This window comes from Photinus pyralis, unplaced genomic scaffold, assembly GCF_008802855.1.
Source record: "Photinus pyralis isolate 1611_PpyrPB1 unplaced genomic scaffold, Ppyr1.3 Ppyr1.4_LG4, whole genome shotgun sequence".
NCBI lineage: Eukaryota > Metazoa > Arthropoda > Insecta > Coleoptera > Lampyridae > Photinus > Photinus pyralis.
Window position 1 is genome coordinate 4,446,124 of NW_022170511.1, and position 25,128 is coordinate 4,471,251.

Consider the following 25,128-nt stretch of genomic DNA (forward strand, 5'->3'; position numbering starts at 1 on the left):
CCGCTATCATTTTTCAATTCATTTTTGTGACATTCTCATCTTCGTTTTCTAAATCATTTCTATTTCATATTTTTAGGTTTACCTCCCAATTTCTTTTATTAAATTATCCTTCGGCATATCTCTTTTTTTGTAGTATTGTTTCTTCGTTTTCCTTAGCCGTATTCTTATCTTTGTTTTCTGAATAATTTGTCATTTTTTTAAATGTCTCATTATTTTTTCTTGCTTTCAAGTACTTAGTTTATTTGAACAAATTCCTTCGCTGAGCCCTCTTCTTTTAAGTAAATTTCATCAACCTATAAGCAATTACCACTTGTCATTCCTAACTTCTCTCAATCTCCTTCTATTTGTCTATTTTTTTCGCCACAATTCCTGCTCGTAGAAAAAGGACCTTTATAGAATTTTTGCACGTTAGCTCCATTCCTTCATTTTGAATTACAACTGCTTTTACGGCACAGGATTATTTGCTTTAAAATGAAAAAAAAAACGAAAAAACCAATCTAATTGAAAACAACATAATATCAACTGATAATAGTCACGGTCGATATGCGTTTTTCGAGCGTCCCCAGGGCCCTTTCTTCTTGTTAAGGTCGGCAGATGCTTAACGAATTTGTTCTCAGACAGAGACAACGGAAAGTTCCAGGGATCTGGCAGGCAAAATGGCGGTTGATCACTGATCCATACCTAGAACAGAATTACGCCGCACCGGAGAACAGCGGTTTCCCCAAGTGGGGACGGTAAATAACTAAAATATTCACTCCTGTATTCACTAGAGACACGGGAAAGAAGACAACAAATGAAAACAAATCCTCTGACAATAGACGAAAAACAAACTGTCAATCGCCTACCGTTAAACGTGGAATGGGCTAAAAAAATTAGAACTCGCAGCAGCAAGCTCAGAAAGTTATGGAAAAGGAAAGAAAAGATACCCTCCTACCTGAAATAGAATTCCCAAAATTTGAGAAGATAATCCTGAATCTGTAATTGGTTTTAAGCACTTCTTTTGAGACCACTCACGACATAATCGCATGCCGTTCGCTGCAACTCATTTAATTAGCAGCGGTTCATTATACTTAACTAAATGGCCCGATTACAATTTTGAAAATTCGGTAGGCCATCAATGGAAACTAAAATCTCTTAATAATTAATTAACCAATTAACAGATCTGAAACTCTAAAATATGAATTCTCTCACCCCTTCTTTGGCAATAAAGCTCTCGAACCCTAGAAAACCAATTAAAATATCTCTACAGGAACGGCTGCAAACGGCAAATTTATTACAGCATCTTGATTTCTTTATCGGCAGTTACTTTCACCTTCTATTTCCAATACCTACAAAATAAATATATAGGTCCGGTTTCGTAACGAAGCATCTCTAGATGCCGGGTGTTCGTTTGTGGCGATGAGAGGGTGTTTGTGTGCGCTAGGTTTAAATTTAAAACTTCCTAATATGACTGGTAGGGAAAAGCTAAGGTTGTGCTCTACTACTATGTTGTATCATGTGATGTTATTGTTGTGTACATGTGGAAGACCAGCTGTGGCCTTTTGGTCTTGTACTAATAAACGTATTATTATTATTATTATTATAGCTGGGGGATTCCAAATGTACGGTGTGTTCAATGAAACAGGTAAACTTCAAGGCGAAAAAGGGTGCTTCTTTACACTTTCATATGTTAAACAATATCCTCCTATGATTCCCTTTGCTGATTGCTTCAGTTTTGCTCGAATTGGCTTTTGTTGACGTGATCCGAATTTTAAATTATCTACAGCAACATACACATAAATAGCAAACACACTCAACAACAGAAGAGGATGAGAACCAAAAACTACAACTGAGAATCACCTTTTAGAATCTAACACACTTGATTCTTGTGTCAAAAAGCGGAACTGATTGCCTGAAGAATAAAATGCAATTCTCATCGGTAAATGCAGGCAAGTGAAATAAAGATTTAGTAAGACGAAATATTAAAAATTGTTTCCGGTATTTTTAAAACGCAATTTTTGGAAGATATACGTTCTGATTTTAATTTCATGTCACCTTTAGAATTTATTAGGGCTCGCATCCCTGTCGCAGCTTTTCAAACAAAAGCTTTTCGAAATCGACTGGGGAAAAATTTAATAATCTCGCGTATACTATGACTTTAAAGATATATGTATGTTTTAGGAATGTGCTGGGAATTCACAAAAGGTGGACGAGGGATTCAATAATACGGGTCATATTCAACTCCATTATTAGGATGCTATATATTCTTTGGGAGAGATAATAGATTGGGGATTTTATGCTGATCCGGTTTATGCTCTAATAATATTGTAACTAAAATAAGTCGGTTAATTAAAATTTTTACTATGCAAATTAATTCCCTGGCGAACAAAAGTCAAGCCTGTTATTTCATTTTCATCAAACCCTAAATTTCCATGAAACGTGTAACTTAGTAACACTCTCCATTATGGCCCGATCTGCCCCTACATTACGTGCTGGATATTTGCCGTTATTAAAAAGTCGTTCCGATTTCAAACTGTAATTGAAGGATTAGATTTGCTGTGTAAAACTGATAGGGCTTTATATGCAACGCGCTGTGTATTATGGCCCTAAAACCACTGTATCAACATCGGTATAATGGCATAATGCTGAATCCGTTTTGAAAACCGTTCCATTCATCAAAAGGTGCGTTACGCCCCTTGTTTACTCTATTCGGTTGGCATGTTCGCCCTGTATTTTCAACAAACAAACTACCGACACAGTAGACACTAAACATGAAATAGGTTTAACCCTTTTTGATTAGCACGTATCAATGCCGTAACTGGATACCCTTAATGCGTGATGCCTTTTGGAATTAGGTTAATACAAATTTGATGCCACTCACAAACATCGTTAATAATGTCTACGTCATTGCTTTTTATTTGAATTTCGTAACGATTTTGCACACAAGAACTACTAATGCCAGCGCAAATTAGATTATGTCGAGTCAAAATTTCGCGTAGGTATGAGCGCATAGAAAATGTTTACGTCTAACGCAGGAACTGCTTTTATCATGTCTCTGATATTACATTATATACCGAAGGCAATTTCAGCATACACACGGCAGCCTTTCCGCAGAAATCATCATACTATCATGAAGACATTATCGACCAAGGCAAAAGAAATGAATGTTCTATTCTCTAAATGTTTAAGTTTAAAATAATTATGTAAATTTGTACTTCGCTGATATTTAAACAAAACAGTAAAAAACTAAGATGGATTATTTTAATTTGCATGTTTGATGAGGTTGAAGGGGTCGACGCATTTTTATCGCGGCTATTTTTGTCGTTGCGATACGACATTACATGCTACATTACTATGGAATGAAAATTTTATAACGCAAATATTAGTAAATATTGCCATTACCTTCTTTATTATGTATCATAAACTCAATTAACACCACGATTCGATAAGGCAGTTATATATACAGCTTTTCATGTTCTTGCATGATGGCAGTGGACTGTTATTTTTGTAGAATCGTTGTGGTTGTAGACATCTTTTTTAATTTGTAAAGCTTTTCTGCGTTTGTATTGATCGAACGTGCCTTTTATCGCCTTATGGTACAGTCAATTTTTTAGATGGAATAGAATCATTCCTATTAAACCCGGAGGTAGCCCACATCTTAACTAAACCATAACCGACAAAATATTCGACATTACAGGGTGAAAGTACATTGAAAACTAGTATTAAAATCACCCGTCTGCCAGTTAACTTGGAGGTGGCGCTGAAAGAGTGACTATTTTGGACATCTAAACCATAAGGGCCACGCAAAAGATATATATCAAAAAATTCCATGTTTCTCATAGTTTCTCATAATATGCTATAGCAGGCGATTTCAAGTGCAACGTTGGGGGCGACAAACATCCTTCAATGTAGGGGAAAGCACCCCTGAACTAAACCACGAGGACCATATAAAGGTCATACATAAAAAAATCATCTTCTTGCCACTAATTCGAATATACCTCTCTCGAATATCCTACCAGATGGATAATCAGATTTCACGACAACCTGATGAACCTAAATGAAACTCATCCAGGGTTTATACCCTTTTCTTATGAAAACGTACGCTAAAGCTTGTTTCTCTAAAGAAGGACAAGTACGCCATTTTATAGAACGGCAGTATTCTCAACGTTGGAACAGACGTTTCCCCTAGAGCCCCTGTTCTTTTGCTAACCCCATTCTCTAACTACCGTATCTTTTAATTCGTTACATTTATCCTCACCGTGCTGACTTGATGCACACTTATAACATCTTCTTTCGTCCATTAAAATTGCCTACGTAGCCCATTCGTTTCTGGCTATCATCTCCGGCTACCTTCCTCAATTCTGGTCTAATCTCTCACCAAATCTCCTCAACTTACTTCGTTTTTCTGCTATTACCCATCATCTTGTTTCTTTCGACCTTAAACATATCTATCAATTCGGCCACTTTTAACTTTTCTAAATCCACTTACCTGAAGCAGTAAACTTTTTAGCTTCCACATTTATGAGGATACGGAGATGTGAACACGAACACGTCTCCTAATATGCGAATTATCGTGGATAATAACCAGTTACAAGGCTAAAATACTAATTTTTTTTTCTTATCGCAATTGAAAATGTACAAGGATCACCCAAAAATTAATTTAAACAATATTGGCATTGTACAATGAGAGGCAAGTCTCCTCGTAGAGAGGAACTGTCTGTTTTTGTAGGAAAAATGACTCTTAGAAAAGTTAGACTTCCAGGGTTGCCAAGTTGGGGCGGGAACTAAATAGTCGTTGTTGACTAATGTTTTGTACATGACTCGTACGTGTTCGAGTTGTTAACGTATCAACTATTGTCAACCATTCTGGAATTTACTAATTTTCATACCTAGTTACGGGTAAGATTATTACTTCAGTAGTATTATTTATTACATCTTTTCATTTACTCAAATTCTGATTGATTTTTCCACTCGACCTAATTTCACACTAGCAAAGTGAAATGGACAAAAAGAGCAGCTCAGATAATTCTGACAGACTTGAGTTGTCCCCAAAACCACGTTAGTAGGGGTAGCAGCAGTTTACAGTGGTTGGTGATTTGATACGAGAGGACTGATGTTCTGTTATTTAACAGGTAAACCTTTTATAGATCCCACAAGACGCTGTGACTAAAATGAAGTGGATTACTGTGTTGGTAGTTAGTTTGGTACTGGTTGCGGCAACTGCACTGCGAACACAAATATGTCGGTATTGTGTTAGTGAGTGTAGACCAAATGAGATGATAAGGTTCGCTTTGCCATATATAAACTTAATAAAAATAACGTTCAATTTCGCAGATCAATGTGTTTCGTGAGAGGATTTGTTTGTTGTCGTGCTTAAATGAATCAAAATAAAGATCTTGTTCTCTGCCTTTTTAGTACCATGGTAGGTAAACAAGCTTTTTACTCCCAAAGTATACAGCGTTTGCTTTATAAACTTCATGCATAAAATACGAATTTCAAAACTACATAGTAACAACAAAAATTACATTTTATGTTTTAACAGTTAATTATTTATCTATCCCTCAACAGGCTTACGCCCAATTACAGAGTGACCCACATAATGCTTTTTAGAGGTGCGCCTGCAGAAGGTCTTAAGTTGTTCTATACTACTCCGGTATTTACCTTACGAATTATGAAAACAGCAGGAAAACCTAATTCTGAGTAGCCGGCAGAATGCTTGAAAGTGATCTAAGGAGATTTCCACCTCTGCCACAGATGAAAAATTCCTACTTCAGCCCAGGTTCGAACACCCGACCTATACAGTTTTGTAGCTCAACGCTCTACCACTGAGCTACAAAGCCGATCAATCCAATAGTTGTCTACATGAGAGACGGCGGGGGGTATTTAACAGTGTCCAGGAGGGGAGGCAGCATCCTTTGACTTTATAAGCTCTACATTTTGAGCGATGAGTGAAGAAAAGTAAATCCCTTGCTAGATTCGATCTCAGAGTTACGTGTAATAATCCATTTAAAACTAGAAACTCTTTAGCAATCCCTGTATGGTTCTTTTTAAAATTCGCTCAGGTCCCACTTTATCTCATTAGGAGTCATCTTAGGGAGTTCTGTTTAACTTCACCTTCTTTACAAGTTTTTTTTAGTAATGTAGTAATTGATGGTTTCTTTGAGCTTTAAATGTGTTTACTAAGATTGTACTTAACAATCTTTCTTTCGTAATCTCCCCCGCCCCTCCTCTTCGGATTTTCATTGGGGAAGTTTTTAATTTTTAAGGATTTTAGATTTCTTCTAGCTCTTGGAAATTCTCATTATAGTAATTCCATTAGTCCATCCTGGACATACAGCTTAGGAGCTGTACGCTACTACATTCGTTATGGTTGGCTCTCTGTCTGGCTGGCTGGCTGTCTGGCTGAGATCTTAGTAATTACAATAGCTAGAGACTTCACATTTTCACTAAAAGCTTTCTGCTATGGTGTAGATGTGCAGGCTCTAGTCTATTTTGATTAAATTACTCGTGAGATTGATAAGTTTAAACTTTGCTAATAAAATACTGATCCGTATTACAAATATTCGCTGTAATCATGCATATGCTGATTTACAACTTGTTTATAGAGCAATCGATTTGCAGTACAAAAACATCAAATACACATGCGGTGGATATACACAAAATGGAGAAATTCGTTATTCAGTATTGAGTAAAAAATATCTATATCCTTGAAGAGGTGACCAGATTATGAATTGCAAGTAAACAATGGTCTAAATTTCCTTGAAGAGGAAATCTGTAATTAATTACTACTTATTTAAATTCCAGTAGGGCTTTCTAGGGGTCCCAATGAAATATTCCCTATTTACACCTTCGCTTAATACAGTTATTAAACAAAACATTGGCTCATTGTAATGTAATTGTTACAGATTGCAAATAAAGTGGGATAATAAAAAAAAATTAAGCCCACGCGGTGAAGGTCTACCTTACTTTCGTGTAACTTCCTAACAAAATGGCCGCTGTCTGACGTCTTGATAGGAACTTGATTATAGGTAGGCGTAATTAGCGTAAATGGAGACTCGAAATTTGTTCCTAAACAAGAAGCACCACATGTGATCCACAGACCACCAGTTTGGAACCACTGGCGATATGCTCCCTATGCTATGGAGTTGACTTATTCGAGGTTCATTTAATATACCAGAAATTGCACACAATATACATAAATATAACGGGCCAGCATAATCTACAGCGATAATAAAAAGGGCATTCTCATACAAATTCTACATTGTACTTCTCGTTAGGATAACTTATCTATTTTTGTATTGCGAGATTCAAAAAAACTTTACGACTCAATAACTCTGCGCCAAGCAAGCCTCTCACTGAAGATATGTTTATACTTCACATATAAAAATTATGTCCACAAATTTTACGTAGAGTTGATAAATGCCACAAACATCAAGAAGTACACCGAGGGATTCCTTTATATGTGCAGGCTTTTATTAGGGTGAGGTCGTTTATGGCGGTATCATAAATTTAAAAAACAATTAAAAAGGTCATTGCACGTCATAAAATCGCTACTTACATCGGTATACCCACACTAAATTTAAGAAGCTCATTACTGAGTTTTCCGTTCTGTAATGTATACGGGAACGACTATTTTGTGTTAATTATAAAGTTAGGAAACCTCACAGATCGTGTTCAACATAATATAATTACGATAGCTATATATTAAATGTCACACTTGCAAAGTGAAATCCCGATACGTGTAAAACTTCGCTAATAAATTTTTGAACAACTTCCGAGGTTTACTACCTTTAGTTTTTTTTATAAGAATGTTCGCCTACCGTACAGAATTAGTCGTAAAATCCGTTCCGGTTTGGCTTCGATTCGTTCGACAACAATATAATTGTAAATAGACATCAAAATATAATGATAAATGATAATAATAATTTACGATCGAACTTTAAGAAACTCCATAAATATCGTACTGAACTGAAATGAAGGTTTCCAATAACCAAAATTACGCAGACATAGTTCTATTTGGGTGTCAGCTACTGAATTTATGTGATTTCGATAATTCAAACTTCGTTTGTGTAATGCTTGTTACCTTTACGCTGTGAAAAACTGCAAACTTTGAGTTCGTCAAACAATTTCTTACAGTCCACACCGACTACTGTGGTATCTGTTGCTTACTTCAAAAGGTACAAGCCATTGTGTTCCCCACGCCTTTATTTGAATAGGAAACTTAGGTCACAATTACGTTTACAATAACGTTTGCCCTAGTTTTGAGGTGAAACGAACCTTCAGTAGCATCCCGTTTCCATGCTTACACGTGTACGTTTGTACAATTAAAGCTTCAACATGCTATTGAAGTTTTCATAGCAGAGACTTCAACTGTGTTCTTTGAATAACAAAATAATTTACTTTCCAAAACCCCGATTCGCTGAAGAAAACAAAAATAAACAAAACGAATGATCATTAGACCGCCATCAAATTTTATACTACGAATAAATTCGCTTAGGAAACCGCGGGCGTTGTCGCAAAGGGTTGCGTTATGTAATAAGTAGCTGAACTTCGGGTCAATGTTTGTGGAAGTTCGATCCGCGGTTAGCTAGAAATTAATACCCTAGGCTGTCTTGACGATTACAACTTAATCTACGATATAGGTCAACAAGGTGCAAGCTCCCTTACATCTTCTTTGCTGTTATCTACATATCATTGCATGAAACATTGAGAACAGGACAAACTGTTACTGTGGTATAATCCGGAAAGTAGGCAAGATGTTTGGTCATCCTTAATTAGTGCCGATTCCGATTCTAAGAAACGAGCAAGAATAAACGGCTTATAAAGCAATAAACGTAAAACCAATGTTGTCCTAGTTTATCAACAAAAGAATGAATAGTGGATATGCGGCATACATGTATTCGCATGAATATGCATCCCTAACAAAGCTTGTATGATAAACAATTCCAGTTGTAGTTAGGAGGACTATTTTTTCGTTTTAATAGAAACCGTTTGTACCCTGAAATTAAATTTATCTCAACTTTCATTTAAATAAACCTCGTTTACTTTCAACAACCAACAATATACAAACAGAACACGTCTTTTTTCAAAAGTGTACGTGTTACAGTATAGGGGGGATGTATTATGTTCTCGTGTAATGGTTTTGGATTTGGAAAATTATATAAGAGGTTTTTTTACACTTTGAAATACTATTGCACTACCTACAGTCGCTTCACCAAACATTGGCAGGCTGTTTTTAGAGTAGGTGGTGTAATCAATCCCTAATTAAATAATTACATCCGAAACAAAAGGTTAATTTTAAATCAATATCTTTCCAATTTCTTATATCAAACCTATTTGTACATAGTAAGTAGTGTAAGATCGCAATCATAAATGAGAAAATTTCTATTTAAAAAATATACATTATCATCATTTCTCCAAAATAATTTTTCTAATTTATAATTGCAACAAATTTAAAGAAACTCCATATTACATAAATAGAGAGTTAAAATCCCTTTCAAAAAAGACGTCATTCTGTTTAATATGATTTTTTAAAATTTTCGAGGGGATGCTAAAGTACCTTTGGCAACCAGTCTCACCACTTCACTTTTAATTTTTGACATACGATTCCAGTTTTTAGACTTAAATGAATTATTCGAAAAATGAATTAATCAATATGATTTTCTTTTTGGACGAGGCAGATAAAAATTGCCTTGTTTTGCATGGCCACCACGTTATTATGTAAATTATATATAACTTATTATAGATTAGAATATGAAAACCAGGAAATCCCAGTTATTTCGAAAACTATCAGAGATAGGTATAGGACATTGTTATCAAAATTGAAGGTTTTTAGAGGAGCTTATACAGGGTGTTTCATTTAAAAAAGTGAGATTTTTTAATATGAAGTTTTGTAAATTTGGATCTACAAAAAAAACACCCTGTAAGCTATGTTTTTAATGTTTCATAGTAGATGTATTTATTTGACTTTTACTTTACCCAGGATAAAAGATATAGAACCTGGAATGAAAATAATTTTGACAATACTGACGCTGGCAAATGCCCAATTTTTCTTACAAATCGAATTTCCTGTAAACCTATAAGTTCTTCGTATATTAACCACATAATAAAAAAGTACAATTACACGTACAATAAAAAAATGTATTCAAATACAGGGGGTTCCATTTAAATTAATGTACCGCCCTACTTTGTGAGCGCACCCTGTATAATTCCAAGTATTTTTAAAATGTGGAAAATATTCAACCATATAATACAAAAGCACTCTATCGAAAAATCTTATCTTTAAGGCATTAAGTTACTCCGCGCAATCGTAGACTCGCTCTGTACCATGACAATTTTAGAGCAAAGATTTTTATTTGTTAGCATAGTAAGATGAACATTGCTGTTTATCGCCAAAGTATACAGGTTGATTATTAACGTTCCATTCTTAAAAAGAGACTTGTGTTGGATAGAAAAAATGCCTTTCCGAATTCTTTCGTTTGTCAATAATGAAATGACGTAAGTTTAAGTGGCACTGCGTTTCTAAAAGCGCCGCAGCATAAAAGGCCACCTAGCTCAGGGCAGTAGGTGGTTTGAACATAAAATCCTTGTAGTTTCCTTGTATAATTGAGCGCCACCCAGCTCTTTATAAAGGGTGATCAAATAAGAGCTTCCGAAAATTTTTTTGAAATAAAACGCATCAAATTCAATTTAAAAATCAATAATTGTATTTGATACATAAGTTCGGTTCATGACATTTAATGTTTAAAAATAATTTGTTTTAAATGTTGACCGTGACTGACTCGTAGATGGCCCATTCTATGGGTCCAGTTTTCAAGCGCTCTTTCGAGCATTTCGGCCGAAATTTCATTAATTACACGTGTTATGTTCGCTTTTAATGCAGGAATAGTTTGTGGTTTATCGGGATAAACAAGTGATTTGACATAACCCCATAAAAAGTAATCTAACGGCGTTTGATCACATGATCTTGATGGCCAATTCACTGCTCCATTTCTTGATATGATGTTCTCATCAAAAGTTTCTTTCAATAAATCGATGGTTTCGTGTGCTGTATGGCATGTCGCATCATCTTGTTGAAACCATAAGTCGGCTACATCAATATCTTTCATTTTTGGCAACCATTTTTTCATTGTGCGTTTAGTTGGACGATTATGAGCACCATAAAATGGTTGAAGAGCACGAAAAACATTCCTCACTGAACACTGATTTTGAAAATAAATTTCCACGATTTGTAATAGTTGTTCTGATGTAAGTCTATTTATGGTGAAACTAATAATGAACAACAAACACATATGAACATGACAGCTATCTTGATTAAAGTGTTTTAAAATCCCTATTGAAAAAAGTACTTCGTATTTGATCACCCGTTATAAAACTGCGAAGATACAAGCAATATAACAATGATTTCAAATAAAGAAGTATACTGATATATTGTTCTTCAAGGACAATCAGAATCAATTCAATAACTTAACTAGATTTCCTCTCACAATACAAAAAATATCTCCCGCTAATACAAAAGGAAATCCCATATATCAAAATTATTTTAAAATTGAACTAAAGTCCAATGAATCGCCAAAACAAAATACATTCGATGATGTAGAAAGGATTTAATGCACTCTTAACATTTAACTTGAATGACGCAAAAATAGACAAACGTGATAAGACATGTACAAGGATAAATACCTTTAATTTTTAATGAAAACCCTTCGATTGGAGGGAAACCTGTCCAACGATTACTAAAACAAACAATTACGACAGCAATATGTGTACCAGAATCTACCCACTCGACATTAATATTGGACTTGACTGCAAAACTTGCTTTTGTAACCCCAAGATTGCAAGGTATCCATGAATGCAACATTGTTTGATGAAAGAAATTAAGTAATTGATAATTAAACAAGATTTCAGGTACCCTATCAGCTAAATTAATCACAATGTCCTTGAAGAGGTGACCCATTAGAGAATTCAGAACAAATAAAATATTTAAATTATTACTTACAATGATTATCGTTGTAAAGTTCCTTAGAGAGGAATTATCGCAAATAATTATGAATTCATTAATTTTACCAATCTTGATCTATTGACCTAGTTCCGTATCGTCATTCCTAGATTTGTTTTAGATGTTGTTCACGGGGAGAAGTTGATAGCTGCCTTATTGCCAATTGGATTGATTAGGTACCGGTATTAATTTTGATTTAAAGCGGTTTTAAAATTGAATATGATGTAGAGTTAAAATCCAGACAAAACAGAACCCTACAAACAATCATATACTTGAAACCACGAGGTCCTGCGTGAATCAATTTCAGACATACGCTGAAACACGGTAACATCTGTCAAATGTGCGAAATCGATAAAAAAAAGCTTATCCGAAATTGATTCACAAATCAATGAGGCAGGGCCACAGACTCGTGCTTTCAAGTATATGTGATTTCCCGTCGAGAATTTGTGTACCTCTAAATAACGAGGTTACTTAAAAAGCAGTGGTATGACAGCGACGATTAACTCAAATCGGTTCAAATTATACCCTCTCAATCGGAGACAAGTGCTTAAGATCCCTTCCAAATTATGTCAAGACTAAAAACAATATGCAATAAATGCACCTTGAGACTTGTGTGAAGGAATCCACTAATATGGGTAATCACAAACGAAATAATTTTTATGTACTTTTATGTATATATATAATCGTGTGAAAAAATTTTACTTGCCACCACTAAAGGTATGCGTATGCGAATTTTGGAACCAATTGGTTGTCGCATGTAAAAGTTATGAACGTTTTACATGCAAAAACAGCATCTCAGGAAATAATTCATGGGGCGGGCTCATGGTATAGGCTAGATATTGCAAAAAATTTCAGGATTCTGGGACCATTCCTCTAAAAGTAGTTCAAAACCGCAGAAGTGAGTCCAGGCAGACGAACAAACGGACGGACGGATGCAAATAATAGCACATTTTTTTTAATTTTTAAAAAATGCACTATAAACCATGGTAAAGAAAGCATGGAGTGTATCGAAACCATAGAGGACGAAATCATAGGTTTCCCATGGTGTAACTTAAAAAATTAAATTTGAATTTAAAAACAATTTTGAAATTTGGTTTTTTAATAAAATTTATAGTACTGCGACGAACTTCGATAGTAAGCCCAAAAATAAATAAATTTATAAATTATAGTCACTAAATTATGTGAGCGAACGAAAGTAGCGGCAGTCGGCGGCAACCTGGGTGATCTGTTGCGGAACGGACAGACGGACTCAAGCGCCACCAAGAGTACGGCCTTTCTCCTGGTCAAGGTCAGTGGTAGCAGCGGTTTGGCGGATCGGTCTCCTAAGCCTCTGTCGAATTCAAACGGAGTAAATGGTAACCGGCGGCCGGCTACTGATGAAAGCACAACTAGCGGTAAAAATTTACACTACTAATTGTACAAAAATTGTCAACCAAAAAAAGGTGCATAGAAAATCTCCAAAAGCGAAATCACATAGCGAGTACGAGATGATTTAAAGTAATTATTAACAACGGGGTTAATCTCCCAATTCGACATGAACTAGAACTTGCAAGGTTCTCATGCGGTAAGATATAACAAAAACCCCTTCCGAAGAATCCTCCGGAACAAGAAGCGCTATAATTACACCTCATATATATCCAAACAATCAGAAACAAATTCGGAATAATCCTTACGTTCAGGAAGAAAGAGATCGATTCAAAACATCCCCAATTTGCTCTTCAAGCCAACCAAATGAATATTTTCGATTTATACCAATTTCGCATCACGCAACGAGTTAGGTGACAAGCAAATTACCAAGTAGTTTCTGCAGAAAGATCTCGAATCGTGCCAATTCCGAAAGATAACAAAGACAAAGTAAACCAAAATTCATACTACGTGCAAAAATCATACGTGACTAAAATCCTTACACTAACCGTTACAATTCCTCTACCTTCCAATTCGAGTTTCGATAATATTCAAAGATTAGGGCATGAGACATTTCACACCCTCATAACTACTGTTTTGTACGATCTTTGGTGTCACATTTGGTGCTTGGAGTGCCAACATAGCTGTAACTTATTATTAATTGTTTATGAGTAAAATAAACCAAAACATCAAATCACGGCAAATATAGAATGATGTAAATATTATATACAGTTTAGTAATAATCGTAGTGGTTCATAGGACAATTTGTGTCATAGAATGTAAACGCTTAACGTCGATTATGTGTAAATTGGACTTAAACAAAGTTCGGATTAATTATAAAGCCGAACTGTATTAGTAAAGTTCGAAATTTAATCAATTATATTCGTAATAAAAACGAGCGTTCGTGACACGGGTTAGACGCTTGAAAATGTATGTGTTGGAAAAGCTTGACCGTCAAGATTACACGTAATCGGTAGATCAGAAAGTAATTGATCTACATTGTGTTTTGACTTTATCCCAGACGATCGGGATTCCAAAGCCATGAACAGAGCTGCCCCTACATTCGTTCGCCCGACTTATCAAACAAAAACTTGGATTATATGGATAAACCAGTTTGTTCAACGTAGCGAATAACGTTTTTATCAAAACTTGGAAAACAGGCCACAACAACAACGACGACGACGTGTAGGATAAGAGAATTAAGATACATTAGACAATTTTTATAATAAACGACTCTTATAAATTCTTCCTTTTGATATACGCACTTAATTTGAGACGACAAGCATCGATGCCCCCAACCCCCCTCTCTAAAAACATGACCTATTCGGTAACAGCGACAAGACCCTCGCTCGTGTATAATTTATAACACCACCTATACGTTTCCCTGAAAATTATTGCCGTTTCTATCGGCGAAACGGTTGAATAATGATTTTTGTTTTATCGCCCCTAAAAACGGAAATGAATATTCATTCTCCAGGAAACAATTTGTATTTACGATAAATTGAATTTGTGAAGAGAATTGTCTAGCTCCACAATTCCTGGGAGATACCAACATTACTGCTGCTGCTGCAGTCGTTAACACTATGAACGTTATAATTTCGTACGTGCTCATTTTGCATGTGGAGTCGTGATTTTTCACCCCAAAGAAATTAAACGAACTATTTCCGATTCAATTAAAACATTATGGATGTTTTACTGCTGTCGCGGTTTTATCAACGTTGGCATGAGGTGATCTGGTTTAGTACATCTGCTCCACATTTTTTTTTTTACAGCACTATAACGTACGGTAATGGCTGATAAAATTTATTATATACGCACACGTACAACGTAGAGACCTAAAAAATCAATTTGGAGTTAGATGCCTACTTTCCATTAAACGTGTGACTTCAATTTCAAATTATCCAAATGTAGGAAAAAAGCGCATAAAACACGAACTAATTCTGGAAATGCTTTAAAACGTCTTCTGGTGCAGTCTAGCGTTGCTTTAAAATCCGTCATAAATCTAACTATATCAGCCATAAATACAGTTTAAGGGAGACGTCGGTACAACTCCGAAACTATAAATAATCGAATTTTGAAAAAGTACACCATGAAATCACGGCTTTCCTGAAATTCGAAGCTTAGAAACTTCGTTTCAATCAGACTTTTAAGAGATTTTCGTATTCTATTTGTTTTCGATAAACTACTAGGTTTATTAGGACAGCTTTACTTTTAACGTTATGATAAAGGCAGTCCTTCGAGACTGAAGAGACCCCCAAATAGCTTTACACTTGCACGATATCGGTAAGGTTCTAATACTGATGTTTTTATTCCATTCTTAAAAACATGATATGCAACTATAATGGTCCCGATGTTCCTTGTACCGCGTTACGTCGATCACATTAACCAAGCAGAGATCTCGGAAAATCAGTCTAAAAGCTCGACCTATTTAAGCTTCTGAGAAAGCTTGTTAGTTAACTAATTAAGTAAATTATTGTTAAATATCTGTAAATTATTGTGTGAAATGTGAACTAAAAGCGGTACAGTAATGTCGAGATTTAAAAAATGGTAAATGTAACCTAACCAGCAAGAAGTAAAAGTTGTCCGGTAATGTGAAATGCATTCAACAAATAATTCAGTTCCAAATCATGTAATAAAGGACATATCTTCGTAGGGGCATTGATGCATTTTAATTTGTATTAGTAGGTACGGTTTGCTCTAAAAGTCATTCCTAAGGGAGATGGAGATTCTTGTAATACCTAAATTTAGTAAGCACAAACAAAGTTTGGTAGTATTCTTAGGTTCGTGATGTGGTTCGATGTATTAAATTTTTCTTGCAATTTTTTTCGTCTTCTTCGTCTTCTTCATTTACTGTAGTACGTCGAGACCTACCTTTCGTACTTAATTCCCAGGCTAGCTCAGGTAAAAGGTAAATACCCTAGCACCATTATTCTCAACCTTTTAGACACTGCAGCCCCGTTTCTTTTGTCAACCGCCCTATAAATTATAATTTATTACATACTATAAATTGTAACAACCACGTTTAGCTACATATTCGCACACTTACACGCCTTATCCAATATGAATTTTTATAATGAACCAAAAAAATTCCTCTACATTAGGAAAGAAATGGAGATTACTTTAAATGTACAAACGTATCCTATATTACAAATAATGTATTTCCAAATATTACTTACACATAAAAGGGGCCGTATTTACAATTTATCTGACACGATTCACGTTTACATTTAAATACTTTGTTAACTGTGAGACTGTGAGTAGTATTTTGTATTTTAAATATTAACTGTGAAGTTTATTTACCTAAAGAATCTTCCATTGGGAAATACAGTCTGTCCCTAGGTTCAGTATACTATAACCTACCATTTTTTTCATTTTTAAACTCAAAAAGCATGCTTGTTCCAAAACTCTAAATGCAATATTTAGTTTTCCTTTAAAATGCATGGTTTTCAAATAAATTGAAATAAAACCAAACCTGTTCTGCAACATCAAAATTGCAACAAAGTCTAAATATTGGGAGATAAAAATCAGGTACGACTTGATTAAAGATAAATGTGTAGGATTATGGGTACGCTCCACCTAGAATCTAGATACTATTAAGAAAATAACCTGGAATACTCCTACTTAGATTAAAGAGGATTTATCCTATGCTGTTTGGAAATGTTGACATGTACATATCGGATACGTTCCGGAACAGTTATCATCCATGGTATGTTTCCAAAATTTGTAGGTGACACACTAAAAAGATCAAAGCTTATTTTTTATGAAGATCAGTGGCTGAATACAGCATAGAGCACATAATGGGTGTTGATTACATACAAATGCTAACTTCACATAAAACAGCTACAAAACGTAAAAAAAAGTGGATACATCCCTTCAAAAAGGGTGTAGTAGCATATCTTGTTCTTAGGATGAAATCTGTTATGCCGAAGTATTTCTCATTGAATTCCTAAAATGCCTATATCTCCATAAAACGAGCTGAGGTTTTTACGAATCTTATATACTGAGGCGGATGAAACATAGCCCTCACTGTGTGAAGACAGCCGACCCGGCAGGCGAACGAAGAACATGTAATACCTATACTGTAACGTAAATTTAATTACGTGATTTATTTATTTACAATTACAATTACAATAAATTATTTATAACAGCTTGACTTGAAATGCTTTATGACAGTTAAAATATATTACTTTATCACTCACATATAGATAATTTATAGCTATTTATTACTTCGGCGTTGAAATTGGAACTGCCCTGAACCGCAATTTCATTTGCTTACATCGCAAACTCGAGTGCTTCCGAATGTTTTTGAACATTCTAAAACAAACGTTATATTTTCTGGAAAGATTGCGTCACATCCGCCTTCGTACTTTATTGCCGATGACTAATCTTGCATGACGCCTCGATGTCTATCGGGATTTGTAGAATATGTGAAGTAGTTCATACGTGTAGGGAAACATTTTAGAAAAATTCACCTCTGAATGTCACTTCCAGAACATTTGCATCCAGAAGCATTTTCATCCAGGAAAATCCGTCGGAATATTACCGCAGGGAGTGTTCGCTACTGGAATATCAGTACTATTAAATTTCGCCCCCGGAAAATGACTTCAGAAACATTCGCCTCTGGAATGCATTTAATTCCGAAACCGCATCCATTTCTGTGGCAATCGTTACTATCATTGATACTATGAATTTAATGCAAACGTAAAAGATAAATGCTCCAGAATCAAGATCCTTGCTCAATTTTCTACACTTACAAAGAATTCTCTTGTAAACGATTCCACTGTGGAAATTGCAATAGTATTATGCAATTGACCACTAGCTAACTCATTTTTTGTTGTGTTGCATATAATTGTTTTTAGGTTGGAGGTGTAATTACCGCCGTATCTTTCTTTCCACTCTCCCTCTCCATCTGATGAGTTTGTTTGTTTAATTAACGCCTATAATAATTCTCCGCTGTGTTCCATTATTTTGCACTTTCCCAGCAACGGTTAAACTAAAATTTAACGCATTATACAGCTTTATCCGGGCGAATGTTTACTAAAAGTACAGTTTGTCAGAACTTAATGCAATAGTAATGGGTACCAAATCAACATAATCGCTGTTGGTTTTCTGCTTCGATTTCCTGATCGCGATCAGTTCGCCCTTAATCGCCGAATCACATAGTATTTATTTAGGGGATAGCCCTAAAAACATACCCTGACACGTGATGAGTCTCAAACACAGCTTGTTTTCAGACGCTCCTTGTAATTAAAAAACGCGATACCCTTAATTTAGCGGCATAAGCATAATGATTTATGCTTTTTTTTCTGTTTATAACTGAATTAATTACCGCGCACGTTTAATTAAATGAGCTCTTCGTGAGAGGGTGACATTTAAAGTAGATTACAATGTTTATAGTGATATTACTAGACAACACCACGTGAATAATTGCCCCGGAATGATATTCGCCCTAGATTAAACTCTGCTCCGGATTTTACTTTCCCTTGCAATCGCGCGGTCGTAAATTTTTCTTCGACCATCGGTACACAATCCGCAGGAGAAATTTAAAGGTAGCCGCGTAATTCGATTCGAAATTCGGACGTCCGCGCGATTGCAAACCACCTTATTCGCGCCCCGAATTATTCAATTTAAGAAATAAATTGGTCTAAACGCCCTGAATATTTCACGTTGGGCGTTTTAATAAAACAAATCCATTGGAAGCCAAATTTATGCCAGAGATTTTCATCTTTGGTGTTGCGATTAAGAAGTATAATCCAGATAAATGCGAACAAAGCGAAAGTGTACAAAAGAGGAGAGCAATATACCCAACCTTGCGTTATGAGATTTTTGGTTAGTGCCCAGAATTAAATCCAAACAGAGATATGGTATTTCCGTAAGGAAATTCCCTATCGTTCTAGAATATTAAGTTTTTTTTTTGTTTCATATTTCCGTTTTATGCAAAATCGCTAATTGAAGTAGTTTACAGCTCGCCCCTTTGCGTTTGGGGATTGTTGGCGGATAACGTAGATAAAATAATGACGCTTCCTCTTCCTGTGATTACTTTTTTCTTGGTGATTTCTGTAGAGAGCTTTGTCGCATTGGGAAAATTCAGGTATTGAGCGCTTTAATTAGTTTTCTTTCGTTCATTGTAATCGTCTTATCAGGAAATTGCTGTTAGATTTCGGGCGGGTTTTATTTTTTCTCTATTTCCTAAACTTGAGCTTAGGTGTAATTTAGGTCAGGCCATAAATTTCCTTTAGGGGCGTTAATGAAATATCTCATGACTATGTCATGAGCGAAGTGCATGTTTACTTGTAATTTTCAGTAGAGTTTAATTTAATGTACTTTATAATTTAAATGCTAGAAATTTTCGCATTAAAGTCACGAATAAGTGTGTACAGTGTAAGGATGTGAAAGAATTAAATTAACGGGTAAGCTCCACGCTACCAGTTTGAACTATAAATAGATAACGTAACAAATGAAATAAGGATGTTGTGCTTTCGAAGCTTCGTTTTGACAGCACCAACAGATGGCGAAGATTTCACTGGGATCTGTTGTTCCTGTGAAATTGTAATAGGTAGTTCCCACCACTTAAGGTGACAAGCAACTTTGAAAAAAAAACCATGATATAATCAATTAATTCCTTTCAACGCCCATCGTCTTTCAACTAGTTGTCAGTGCAATCTACTGGAACACTTTTACGAGATTGAAAACGTAGAGGTGTAAGGATAAGCTCATGCAGCATAAAAGCTTTACTTCCATTATACCACATAAAGTATTCCTTGTTAGTCGAACACTAAGTGCCAATTCGAAGGGAGCATAAAATATAGGGCATTGCGTAAATGTATGGTAAATATGTAATACACCTTTTAGTCTCTACTGTACCACGTTTGATAAATTCGCAATTTAGCCTTTCCAGCGAATAGATGCATCTCTTGTCTTTATTGATTTTTTGTCTTAACTTATCGACATTGGAAAAAACATAGTGAAATGACAGTGCAGAGAGGGACGCCTAAATGCAAATCCAACATACGTTCTTCATGTTAAATTAAAGTTAAATTGAAGAAATGTTTATAAGGTTAGAAGAAATTGTGTAATATAAGCTTGTACGAATACAAGAAATTGAATTTATATCGCCGCGGCTAGCTAGCTAGGGGTTCTACATTACAGGTTAGAAATGCAAAACCTTGATTCATGATGAGAGTTACATCACCAAACAAAATCACTAAGGGCCGAGATATCCACCGTCTAATAAATCTATTTATCGAATAGAATCCTTGGACACAATTATCGAAACAATCGTTACTAAGGAATTTATTTTGGGATTAAATTTATTAGACGGTGGATAACTCAACCCTTAGTTAAAAATGTCACAAACAACGCTCAAATGCAGAGAATTTTAACTTAAAAATGGAAGTTTTATTTGTGAGGACAATATCGCAAAACGAAGACAAAAATAAATTTGTTCGTGAGTAGGTTGTCATCTTATCCAATAAAGCGGCGAATAACGGTTCTTCAAAAGACCATAGTATGACCTTGTACTGTTGCGTTAGTTGAATCAACGTTTGATACCTAAATAATAAAATAAAATAATAAATGCATTTTTTCAAGGAATTAACAAATTGACGGGGTTGAAAATACCTAATTCCCGCTTTATTTAGTGGTTTATTTATTTATCCCTCTCTTTGTTCTGGGACCGCAACAGGCTTTTGCCCAATTAGAGAGTAATTAGAGGTACCCACAATAAGTGGTTACTAACGGGTGACCATGTGATTTTGTTAAGACCAAAGAATTTGTTAGCAACCATACATTCGACTACATTCTTTGGTTCAGTGGTTTTCTCCAAAATATACTAGAATTTCCAATGCTCGCGTTCTTTCCAACTCTATACTATTATTATATGGGGGGGATTAATCTCGGAGTTATTAACCTTTGAACCTAATTCCACCCCTGATACCCACACAACATCCATTTTTTGGTTTGTTGCCGGCCATCTTAGTCGTTGATCTGATGTAGCTGTGCCACAGATTTTATACCTGGGGGGATCAGGTAATTAGTTAGGTCCTCTTTATAAAGAAGAACGGCGAAATATGCATTACTTTCCAATCAGCGACGCCTTAAAGCAGCACCTCCTTCGAACTGCCAGGGCGATTTCATCTGAGATAACCCCCTTCAGGAACATACAAATACCTTAAAAGTGAATTCCAGAACAAAGGGATTTTCGTACTGAATTTAGGTGAAAATTCCAACTGATTTACATACTCAGAAATTAGTACCCAACCTATCCGGGTGGAGTTGGATACGACCGACGCCAATTGAAAGATGGACGCCCAAATGGACTTCGGTTCATCATCCATCCCCCATCACAGCATAGAGCTGATTAAATGTGGATGCCAAAAGGTATGCAAAGAAGCACGGTGTACATACATGAAGCACCCTTTATCCCTAAATAGCAACCCGCATGAAAGTGCTCGTATTATACATCTGAGTGCCATAAAAACTTGATGGGATTTAATTACCTATCTTTGTGGCTAATTATGCAAGTATGGAGCTAAATCGAGATAGTTAGCGCCTGAATGGGTAGCCAACTATAGAAAATTTTAGCTTGAGAACTCTCATCTGGGTTGTAATTTGTCTCGATCAGACACAAAACCAACCATTTACAGATTAAACAAATTTATTTGACATACAACAATCAACCTGAAAATAAAATAGGCACGCAGAACCAGAATACCACATGCAACGCATTAAGCAAGAGGTAGAACAATTAAACATATCTTAATTTCCTTAAAGTGTCAATAATCAAAAATGTTTGTAAGTACGATCTTCAAACAAACAGACGCACAAGCAAATACAAAATGATACTTCGAAACTTCACTGATGGTGGACAAAACACTATGTAACTGATAACTTTAAGGGCATTGTCCCACCAAAGCGGCACAACAGGGACGCGACAGCGACACGATTTCGACATGGCACAAGCGGGCAACATGGAGATGTCCTATCAAAGCAACGCGTTTTCTACATTAGTTCAATGAAAAATGTCATCAAGCGAAAACGACGATGTAACTGCGATGCACTGGTGCTTACGAAACAGAAAACATTCTATAAAGTCTAAGAAAAGGAGAGTGCTTTTATTGCAAGAAACCAATGAAATAAAATGTTTGTTGCTGCTAAGGAACTTGTCAGTGCACATCTACTAGTTTTTCATGAAATTGCTGTTCATTTTTCTGTTGTGCCACGATATTAATTTTCCTTTTCCTCATTAAAAACGCAAAATACCACCGCCACGGACCTGTCGAGTCTCTCGGCAACAAGGAACCGACACACAGCTTAGATGAATCTTTGCTGTAGCGTTGGTGAGTATACGGTGTATATAAAGCATAGGTAAAACACAAAAGATACATCGTCGCTATATTGTGTCGCTGTCGCGGCGCGGGTAAGGGCCTAAGACCTCTTTAACGATAAGCGCTCGATAACCGCAACACTCCGACTAGACTTTTTCGTAAGCGGGAAAAGACGTATCCGCTTAAACCGACTAATGACGTTCACTTAAATAACAACGTATTAGATGAATCTCGTATTGCACTACACCTAACTTCTTCGTACACTTCACAATTGAACAAGACTCCTTCAATGAGAAAACTTCTTATCTATGACCAGAGAAAAACATGAGATGATCTTTTACAAATCTACGCAAATAATTTCCACACGTTTAAATCTAGTCTTCAGCACGCAATTTAAATTTACAATTACCAAAACAATATAAACAAAACGATTATTTAAACAAAGTTAAACATTAAATAATCCTGATACATTAACATTGTCCTCGAATTCAACCGACATGATTTTCTTGAATTTTCGTAATATTGTAACACGTTTGTACACTCTTCGTATTACATTAATAATTTATTGCTGTGTCCTTTTTCCTAATTGTATTCGTTTAGCCGTTTACTTAACCGTTTTATCTTTTCTGTTAGCTTTTTATTAAGGAGATGTTGGTTTATTGATCTGTTCATCTAAAGCCGTTGCCAAGTAATTAATTCGGCGTGGGTTTGAAAAGAGAGCAATTTTATAATTCAAAGTACAGTACATTTTGGTAATTATTTCCAGTTGTTTTTCTAAATTGGGAAAGAGAGGGATTAAAACCGCACACTCTCCCCCTTAGGTGCTGAGTTTCTTATTTTTCTATCTACATTGTTGCTTATGTGAATCTTATCGATTGGTGCTTTTTTTGTACACCACATTTACTCTCTGTTTCAAATAAAATTTATTGTTTCAAATGCTAACGCTAACTTCGAATTCTCAAGTTATAAAACCAAGGACGACCCTTCATCTTTATGAATTTCGATGGTTTCAGCAATTCCTTTTTTGGCGTATAGTTGTTCCTCAATGAACGTTTATATTTTACCTGTTTTCACCACTGCTTTCCATATGTTTTTCCCAATTCCATAATTTCGCTTTTGAGTTGTCTCTTTTTGACATTCTTTCTCCTTCTTCTTCTGCTCTAGTCCTACTTGTGACATTCCGTTTCTCTTCCACTTATTTAGTACCTGATGAGGTCCTTGTTCGTTAACTTAAGGTCATACATCTAACAAACATGATGGCTTGACGGAGCCACCGCGGAGTTATCTCCATTTCCCAGTATTCGATCAACAATCAAAGTAGTAACATCTAACTATTTCAAGCCTGATAATAATCAGAACTATACATACGTACAACAGAAACCAAGCCATTATGTAAAAAGACACACAAAAACATAGCAATTATTTGGAACGGCGAGTACTTGGAGGTAAATCTGGTAGAAGTTAATTAAAATTAATTCGTGGAAATAATTGCAGTTTGACTATTCAACAGCATTAAAAATTAAGGTCAGACGAATCCCTGTAATTTGTGGATACGCCTGGGAATTGTCTAAACTTGGATGTAAAACGAATCCACTTCGTTTCTCATTAGATTAGCGCGGATATAAATGTAATTTGTATTTATAGAGATCTGTATATATTGAAACGCTCTGACAAATGAACATAAAGTTAATGCCTATATGGTGTCGTAAAGCGGGATTACATTACGAATATGTGGGATGTGTCGTATTAAGTTTAATGATATTATTTCATTAACAGAGGATAAGGTAGGTAGAGAAGCATTTAAATAACTAATTAAAATTTTATATTACGTGAGTACCATGCGAATTTACTTCATCGCTATATTTGACTTGTTCTTATATTAAAGCTGCAGACGGAAAGAGTTACTGTTTGATTAAAAGCATTTTCTAAATTAAATCCAAAGGAGCAATAAAGCTAATGTTGGTAGCATATTACAGCCTCATTGCTGGCACGCCGTGGTGATATTCTTAATGAAAAGTTATGGTACGTTTGTGTTGCGTACACGTAATTTAGCAATACGAAGATTTTATTTAGTTACACATAATCACAGCGTGGCGTGCGAATTTTACCCTATAAACAGTTTTGTACTTCCCGAGGGTGATAAATGACTGTAACGATACGCGTCGTCGAAGTAAATTAAAATTTCCAAGAAGATTCATGGGAAGCAAAGTGAGGTAGCGAGCTCCCTTTTGAAGAGGTACGTAAAAACTTTGCTCTTAACTTAATAATTAAATCTGTAATTACCAATAATCTATAACAACCTCGAAACCGACGTTGTGCTTAGGTAGACGAGGTTTTTACAAATTGGATACCTACTTTTAAGAGTTACTTTCGCAATTATGATAAATTAGTCTATCGTAAACAATCTTCAATTTGTGGAAA

General features: G+C 35.5%; 1 protein-coding gene and 2 long non-coding RNA genes across 6 annotated transcripts in view; 2 read left to right on the forward strand and 1 right to left on the reverse strand.

Moving 5' to 3' along the window:
* The window catches only part of LOC116168678, a 184,345-nt gene that overhangs the window by 130,103 nt on the left and 29,114 nt on the right, over positions 1 to 25,128 (forward strand). The window lies entirely within an intron of this gene.
* Positions 534 to 4,547, reverse strand: LOC116168701. 3 transcript variants are annotated; one of them, XR_004144813.1, is made up of 3 exons: positions 4,469 to 4,547; positions 1,192 to 4,416; positions 534 to 1,133 (listed from the first exon to the last, which is right to left on the reverse strand). It is a non-coding gene; the product is annotated as an uncharacterized LOC116168701 (long non-coding RNA). The 3 variants fall into 3 exon arrangements; XR_004144812.1 differs by having other exon boundaries at positions 1,094 to 4,032; positions 4,082 to 4,416; XR_004144811.1 differs by having other exon boundaries at positions 1,094 to 4,416.
* Positions 4,870 to 5,387, forward strand: LOC116168700. The gene is made up of 3 exons (XR_004144810.1): positions 4,870 to 5,066; positions 5,127 to 5,263; positions 5,314 to 5,387. It is a non-coding gene; the product is annotated as an uncharacterized LOC116168700 (long non-coding RNA).